Source organism: Silene latifolia, chromosome X (genome assembly GCF_048544455.1).
Source record: "Silene latifolia isolate original U9 population chromosome X, ASM4854445v1, whole genome shotgun sequence".
NCBI lineage: Eukaryota > Viridiplantae > Streptophyta > Magnoliopsida > Caryophyllales > Caryophyllaceae > Silene > Silene latifolia.
Window position 1 is genome coordinate 271262207 of NC_133537.1, and position 9389 is coordinate 271271595.

Below are 9389 nucleotides of genomic sequence, written 5' to 3' on the forward strand. Positions count from 1 at the left end.
TTAAACGGTTACACTCTATAACATGAATGATCAAGTACCTCAACAATATGATTGAATCCTCAAGCATTACACGCCACACCCTTACTTTAATGACCGCGAAAATCAATTTGGTAATACTAAATCCACCATCATATATCTTAATTATGAGTCAACCCAAGTTATCATCTTATTTCACCCTTAGGTACCTCAATTACTTTCTCATTATTCAACCAAGGTTTCTAAGTCATGTTCCATAATAATATTCTTTAATGTGCAACCCAAACCTCATTCACTATCCATAAGTTTAAACACTCAACAAATACTCAACCTAGATCACACATCACTCATTATCCACTAATTACTTCATACAATTATCTTACTCAATTCCAAAGCACCTTACGCAACCTAAAGTCACTTCCTACTACCCCTACTTTCCAAACATGAATCATACACTTTCCTACTTACACGGTTCAAACCCAACTCAAACGAAACTTGCATTAATCCCAATAAAACACATGTTTCATACTCATAACTCTCAAATACAACACCACTCATCACAAATTATTTACTCATCAAAACTATACGACCCAAAAGGTAAACAAAGCATTGATCCATATATAAGCAAAACAACACATTATTAACAAACATTGCAACACTACGAAACAATGAAACTACGTTTCAAATACAAAAATTAAAACTTAATCTTATACACCATGATATATAAAAAAAATTATTGGGCAAAATTTTAAGGTGAGATTCTCGACTTAAGACCATACACAACATCATTAACAAAATTGTAAACTTGCGGCACAATAAAACCCAGCATTAAGCACAAAAATCAAAATTTGAGCATCAACACTATAATTTTCCACACATATCAACATTGACAAGGTTGGGGGCACTATGAGACAATTAAGCCATGTTTCAAATATAAAAATCAACATTTAGGGATGTACACATGAAATCTCAAAAAGAAATCGGTCCACTTTTAAAACGGAAATTTCGATTTAAACCATGTTATTACAGTGATATACTCATAAGGTTATTGCCTTAAAACGCCGTTAAGTCAAATTTAAGATAAAAGAAGGAATCAATATTTGGTCAAAATTTTAAGGCGGAATTACCAACTTAAGACAATACATAGCTTTACTAATAGAAATTGAATTATTATTACTGAATTAATTCAAAAAGACTTTAAAACAAAAAAAATTAAATTTTGGGACCATGCCTAACATCATTAAACAACATTTAAATTTCTATGACATAATTAGACAAAGAAAGTGGAGTACAAAAATCGAATTTGTCGGTATAACTAACTTACATGTCCAAAACTTGAGGCAATTTGTAAAGCAAAACTGCTAGTTTAATGTGACACAATGCAACATCAATAAGAACTAACTAACAAGAAACAATTGGATCATGTTTTGAGCGCAAAGATCAAAATTATTCATTTTAAAATTTTTTGGGCAACATCTTAAGATGGAATTTTGATTCACGATTATACACACCGTTACCAACAAAGAAAAATCAAAACTTAAGCGTGACAAAGTTTTTGAGCCTCATTAGTCAACTAAGCTAACTTTTTAAATGCGAAAATCAAAACTTCCACATGAATATTAAGGTTTCAAAATTTTCGGGATAGAATTTTCAAGACAAGATTTCAAACATATGATAACAATTAGCAATAACAACCCAACTTTAGTCCTGGTTAAACAATCAACCATGCAATAAACACCAAATTAATTATTGACTCGAGAATTTCATAAAATTTTCGGGCAAAATTCAATATGAAATTTTACACTTGACATCATAAATGGTATAAAAGGTGATTAATATCATGAATTAAACAAGGCATGCAATTAATTGACGAAATTTGAAGGAGTTAGCGTAGATTTAAACAAAATCCAATTGGAACAAATTAAACGCAATGAGAAAACCATACAGATTGTTTAATTAGAAAGAATTAAGAGAATAAAATGGAGTAGAAAATTTAAGTCTAAGCAACAAACATCAACAATGGAGCTTAGGAAAAATTTTAAAGATATTTTGGTATTTTTGTTACGTGAAACGATGAAAAAATGCAAGAAATAAGGTAATAATGCAAATTTTGCGAATTTCACAACCAAGAAAATGGCACTCGGTCGAGTGGCCCTACTTCCAGAAACTTTCAAGTTTCTGGAAAATGGTCCACTTGATCGAGTGATAGGGTTCACTCGGTCGAGTGACTGATACTCGGTCATCGAGTACTAGCTCGCACTTGGTTGGGTGCCTCTCTATGGTTTGCAATTTCCGACAAAGCAATACTTTTCTTATACAAGCGACTATTTTACTAACATCTATCACAAATCACACTCCAACTATAGTATTGGTGAAATCCGAATACAGATGCGGTATTAAATGCTAAAGGATGGGGCTAATGCCCCTCACACACCAACACGCAACAACCATTCTCAAAACATGACATACGTATGATTACTTTCATCCAACTTCTACATGTTATCAAATACCATATGAACAATTATATCATGCAAGAATCCTATCAACTATGCAAAACTATATAATATAATTAAAAGGTTAATGTGACATGGCAAATTAAATGCGACATGGCAAATGTGACAAGGCAAAATTAAATGTGACATGACAAATTTAATGTGACATGGCGCAATATCATAATCTACATATTATCAATCTATACAATATAGTTTAAAGACTACATAAAACATTAAATTTTATTCCATGAGCCATTTTTACAATTAACTAGTTTTGTGACCCGTGAAAATCACGGATTTGACATTTGTTGTTGTTTTGTTTTCGGTGTATTGTTCGTGAAAGTGTTTTTCAGCTTTTTTCTGTACTTTCTTTTTTGACTTGGGGATATATTATAGTTAGGATATTTTAAAATTTTGTGATATTAGTCAAAACTATAGAATGAGGAATGACACCAAAAGCCCTGAATCTATATGATGGTTTGATTTGTCTTAATAACAACCCCTAAGTCAGTATTCCATTTTAATATTCGAGGATTTTAACCATTAAATCAAACTTATTACTTAAGGGAATCAAAAATACTTGGTATATGTGAAATAAAAGTAGAAAGAATGAAAATTTAATTGTTTATACCTTGACATTTCACATTTAGATCCTTGATAAGTATACCTTGAAAATAAATTAGAATCCAATTGAATAGAGTGTAAAAGACTAAACAAAAGTATGCAAATAAAAAATTATAGGTGAATGGAAGTCCTGTCGCCTTTTTGTGGTCTTATTTATAATCTTGCATTATATGGCTTTTAATTGATATATATCTTGAGTTCTCGGTTCTAATTGATCTCAATAAATCCTCCTAGTGCTAATGATAAATGAGAGTTATTGGAATTAGACTTTAATAAATTACTAGTTGTTGTATCGCACGCGTTGCGCGCGATACCCCAAGATATTGTGAATCGTTTATTTGGATTAGTATCGATTCATGCAGGGGCTACGATTTTCTCGTGGACTATTATAGATGCTTGATAGTTTTATACCCCGTATTAGTTTTATTTATTTGGTTGATCATGTTGTCAATGGTCATTGAAGTTAGCAAGCACGATAACCCTTTCTATAGAAGAGCATTTTTGTGTGTGCCTATTACACGATTGCTGTCTTCGGTGCGTAAGTTCAATGGCTACTTTGCTTTTGTTTTAGCACATACAAGATATTTACAACAACGTAGTGTTATTCCTTGAGTGGATGGCGTAGTGTTATTCCTTGAGTGTATGGAGGAGACAAAAATAACTACAAAGAAACATGTGTTCTAGAAACCATCTTAAGTATGTGATAATTCGCTAAATAACAAAGCTCTATTCGTCTAGTTGAGTGATTTCTTTGAAACCAAATTACATTCTTAACTAATTTACAAGACTATAGCAAGATATCTAGATGATTAAAGTAGAGTTGTGAACACAGTTATTTTGAAGTGAATCTTTAGTTGAATCGGACAAAAAAATACCAGTACCTACATGTGCAATTGAATTATGGAGACACTAAACACAATTACCATTATTTTGCGTATAAGCAACATTTACTGCCTTGAAAGGTGAACGTTAATCAACATATCAACCTCTACGAAACCCAAGATAAGTATGCCGCTTAGGACTCTTTATAGCAACACCTTCACTTGTACATAAGCCTTCGCTACAAAATTCACATCATCTCGAATTTCTGTTGTAAGTAACAGACTAAGTGGAGAGTAAATTACTTGCTCTAAATAAGCCTAAACTTCTAATCCTAGCTCGTCTATCTTCAGGCTTCGGTCTCCCCATTTTGATGCCTCTCTTTCCAATTTACTTGGTCTTTGTAGTCACCTACCCAACAACACAACATAAAGGTGTCACAACCATCAAACCAAGATAATTCGAAACAACTAATAAAGATCATTCTTTTTATCACGCAATCATTTAGCATATCATATAATCTCAATTATTCATAAGCAAATAAAAAATTAGGCTCTAAAATGATGAACTCACTATCTTCTCCTCTCGTTGGCTGTCATGCATGTGTATTCTTTTATTGCGAACAACTTGGTGCTTGCCTCTCTTTCTTTCCGCTCCTCGCGCTATTGGGAAAAATAGTGAGGCGAAGAATATTCACTCAAAACTTAACATAAAACTTAATTATAAAGCTTGAGTATTTCATTTATTTGATCGCGTGATTGACCTCGCCAATGTTGTAGCCCTCATGTCCCCCGAGACAGCCACATTAAAAGGTTTGAGTCATTTACAACAAAAAGAACTTCAAACACTATTCAGTTTCAGGCCCTCACCCAAAAGACTACAAACATGTCAAATTTGAACCAAGTGACTTATTCTTTGACATAAATGTCTTGTGTTCACAGTACTTAACTCATAATATCTTGTATCTAACATTTTATTTTTTCAAATGACAATGTGACTTTTACTTTGTTTCTTCGATGTTCGGTTTCCATGTACTTATATGATTTACTTGGTTATCATTGCTTTCTGTATTATTAGTGAATAAACTACCTGTAACTAAAGAAAGCTATACTTAGACTATAGTTAAGGAAATAACAAAAATACAATCTACTGTTTTTCCTACAAAATAACCCTTTCAGCAAACAAGAGACCTATTTGCCCACTTCCATTTTTCCTAAAATTAGATAATAAAATACTGGATTTGGGTTTTTATGTTCGCCTAATTTTGTAATGAAATGTGAGATTTTAAGTTCACTTGGTATGAACGGGGTATTTCAGCAGAGATGACAATGCGAGAAACGTATTCTTTTTCTGTCACCAACCTGAAATCCCATTAACAACTCTAACCGCGGATAAAAAGAATATAAGAAAAATGACATGTTATACAACAAAAGTAACTTTAAGAAGAATATAAGAATGTTCAACGCATATTTCATGCTAAAGTCTGCGATGCAACATAAAATAATCTCCATAATTAGTATATATACATTTCCTACATTTCATGTTCAAGGCACTTGTATCCTCATACCTAAGTAGTTTGTCGCAAATTGGAGCTCTATAGCCTCCCGATAGTATGAAATGAGTAGCCATTATTCATGCATTGTTACTTCAAACAAATGACATATTAACAATGTGCTTCACAATGTTCAATCACATTAAAACCGGCTTTTCATATATCTCTCCCTCTCCCTCTCCCTCCTCCTCCTCCCCCTCCCCTCCCCCTCTCTCTTTTATTTTTGTTCACAAAGTTACCTATTCCCTCTCCTCCCTCTCCCTCTCCCTCTCCCTCTCCCTCCCCCTCTCATTTTTGTTCACATAATTACCCATTTCCTTTTCTTCCCTCGCTCGCACTCCATCCCCATTTCCTTAACTTCTGTTCACTTATTCATCATTTTATCTATCTCCTTCCTCTCCTTATTTGTTCACATATTCATCCCTTCCCTCACTCTCTCCCCCATCTTTCTCTCTATCGTCCTTTTGTTCACATATTGACTCATTTTCTTTTCCTCCTCCCTCTCCATATCCTACACTCACTTGTTCCGTATTTCATCATTTCCCTCCCTCACCTTTTCTCTGGTTCCATCTCTTTCTCTCTCTTTCGCCACATATTCACCCATTTTCTTGTCCTCCCTATCCATATCCTTCACTCACTTGTTCCGCATTTCATCATTTCCCTTCATCTCACTTTTCCACTGGTTCTATCTCTTTCGCCACATATCCACTTATTTCTTTTTCCCCCATACCTATCCGTCTCCCTCACTTTTGTTCAGACACCCTCTACCCCTTGTTCGCTTATTACACCCATTTCCTTTTCCTTCCCCCTCTCCATCTCCTTCGCTTATTACATCCATTCCCTTTTCCTTCGCCCTCCCCATCTCCATAAGAGACGTGAAAGGGGGAATGATTTTCTAGGTTTGGAAAGAGAAAGGAGACAAAAAGAGGACTGTTTGTAGTGTAATGAAGCCCAGTTTCTAAAAGCCAAAACAACAGCAATGGATGTACAAGATCAGAATGGCCAGATGGATATCCCTCCCCATGTCGCCCAACAGGCCAAATTAAGACTCGCCTTGAGAACCTCAGAAGAAATGCAGAACAGAAAGTACTTGAGAAACATGCGTCTTCCTCCAAGGACATATGAAATATGTAAAGAAAGAGTAGTTTAAAACATCAACACTCACATTTTTAGGAGATTCAATGGAGCAAAAGATAAGATGAACCGTCATCTTCTGATATGCACATTCATCCTTCTCTCTCAACTGAATACAATGCCATCAAGAATGAGCACCTTCCCATAGCTTGATGACAGCATAAAAAATATTAATAGTTGACTATAAAACAACAAGCAATACAAATAATTGTACATAAATAAAGACAATTCAAAAAGTACATAAATGAACTACCCAACCACATCTATTTCTCAGCAAAAGAAAAACAACATCCAGAAAACGACAAATTAAAATAAGGAGATAAGGGCAATTATGTAGTACCTTAGCCGCCAGCTCCATCCCTCCGTACGCAAGATCCAATCTTATCACCAGCTCACCTCCAATGCTCAATCAACTCACTAAAATTTCACCTAAGTTCAGGCCAAATCATCAAATTACCTCATCAAAACAACACAATCCCAAGGAATCTAATCCACCTAGACTATCAGATTACAGTAAGCATTGTAGTTGGTTATCAGAATGCCATCTGAGCAAGGTCAAACTGCATTGAAGTAGATAAGAGTTTGTTCACTTGACTACTTTCTAGCAATTGCCCAGTGAAGGCATCTGCTTGAAACATTTCGTATGCGAAAGAGTACTCAACAACTTTTATTTCAGTATAAACACTTTGTTAATCTGGAGATATTGCTTAGAAAGTCCATTGAACAAGAGTGTTCACAACTTTTGTTTTTACTGGTGTGCTCGTTGATTGTGCATATGCAAATATAACGTGAACCAACTCCGTGAACTGACACAAAGTCTCATGACATGAAAGAAAGATGAACAAAAATAAACCAAACTTACCTGAATAACATATATTGCACAATTTACTGATATATATCAAGCCCTCAGCCTATCAGTCGAACGACTTCTAGCCTGCTCATCAATAAAATTTACCCAGCATCACTATCATATAATTTAAAATCAAATCAATTTGTAAGAAATTGGCCCCTTGAAGCATGTAAGCTAAAGACCTGCTAGTAAACATGTATCAACACATAAGATCAGCCTCAAGGTTTTTTTTTTCTTTTTCATTTACGAATAAACAGCTTTAAGTTACAAATATAAAAACAGCTGAAATGCAGAAATACTGCCAGCAATGCAGTTGGAGTCTAACAGATCTAAATCCCATTTATACATGATAATATATTTCAGCCAATTAGAGGACCAACAGTATATACGTGGTAAAGCATAACAGCCCAGGGAGGTCCAGTAACACCATTGTTAACACCTGTTCAAAGCATTGCATCAAGGAAAAAAACTATAAGCGGCCATGTCAAGCCCATCAACATAAGGATTTTCTAGTCCGGAGTACATAAAATCTCTAGATTACATATACTACCAATAATGAAGAGCAGAAAGCAACAACTGAAAAGGAAAAAAACTATAAGCGGCCATGTCAAGCTCATCGGACAAGCTACTTGATCACAAATAAGGTCATTTAATGTATAGCCGTCCATATAGGTAGAAACAAAATGTTTAGCTACTTTTCCTAGGAATCATTAGTCACACAAATCGACAAGCCTTGCAACCACCAAACAATCTTAAATTCACACTAATCAATTAGTCACACAGGCTTATTAACAACATAATCAATTCAAAAACCACCAAACAATCGCAAATTCACACTAATCGAACCACAAACATCAAACATTCTTTCACTACCGAGTACACCTCATATGCACACTTAACACCACTCAACACCATTTTTGCCTAATTTCACACCAAAACAGAGACTGAAGGTGAGACGTTAGAGGAATGACCGTGATATTTTGGAGCAAGAGAGCTCGAAAGAGGTGAAAGCAAATAATTGAGGGGCTTAGGTTACCAAGACGCTGAATTTTGGAAGGAAAATAAGTAAAGTGTTGATTTTAAATACTATTCAAATGAAACAACAACATGGGTTACACACTCTTGCAGCAAAAGATGAACACCTCAGAGATGGCACAAGAAAAAGCATCATCGACAATTTAAATAATTGGCTTGGGTGATAGGGAGATCAAACCTTAAGAACACCTTTTTTTGGAACACGATACTTAATGACAGCTGAAGCACCTTGGAATTTGCCTTTCACCTTGGCCCCAAACTCAAAAAGAGTGTGAAAGAACAGCACTACTGGAAAGAACAAAACATAAATGAAGTGGTCTTACATATAAAACCAACACATTAACTTTATAATTAAAAGAAGAATATAAGAATTTGTATTGGTCTCAGTGGTCTTAGATATAAAACCAACACATTACCTTACATCATCTCATATAAGCTGTAAAAATATTCCAGTAATAGAGCAAGGACAATCGAACTTACACATCAAGCTAATGAGATAAAAAGCATCCTCTGGCCAGCTATCATCAGTCAGGCTTACATCATAAGTAGTTCTACAAAAGAAAGAAACATCACAGTCGTCAATTTCCCTTCATATATGGATGAGTTCTCGGGTGCTCCCACCATAGTATAAGAGAAACAATCTTCACACATCGATCCAAGTCAGTACAAACCAGAGGAAAAACATATAACAGATTGAGGAGTGTAGCTAAAACAATATAGAATTGAGAAGAGTTTGTAAGTTTGTATTAGCTAACATGAAAACATATTAATAAATATATAAGAAATCTAAGATTTGCGCTTTCCTAAATGAAAGATGACAAACAAACAAAATACTTCATAAAAAGGCGGTTTTATAAAAAAACTCAAAAACTATAACACAAAATAATTGTTTCATTATACATTATAA

At 34.4% G+C, this 9389-nt stretch overlaps 1 long non-coding RNA gene across 2 annotated transcripts; it reads right to left on the reverse strand.

The window, feature by feature from the left end:
* Positions 1–3978: 3978 nt before the first annotated feature.
* Positions 3979–9112, reverse strand: LOC141621811 (uncharacterized). Of its 2 annotated transcripts, XR_012532693.1 has the most exons (7): positions 8963–9112; positions 8661–8770; positions 7460–7531; positions 6938–7026; positions 6629–6745; positions 4485–4573; positions 3979–4322 (listed from the first exon to the last, which is right to left on the reverse strand). It is a non-coding gene; the product is annotated as an uncharacterized LOC141621811 (long non-coding RNA). The 2 variants fall into 2 exon arrangements; XR_012532692.1 differs by lacking the exon at positions 4485–4573.
* Between the last annotated feature and the right edge of the window lie 277 nt (positions 9113–9389).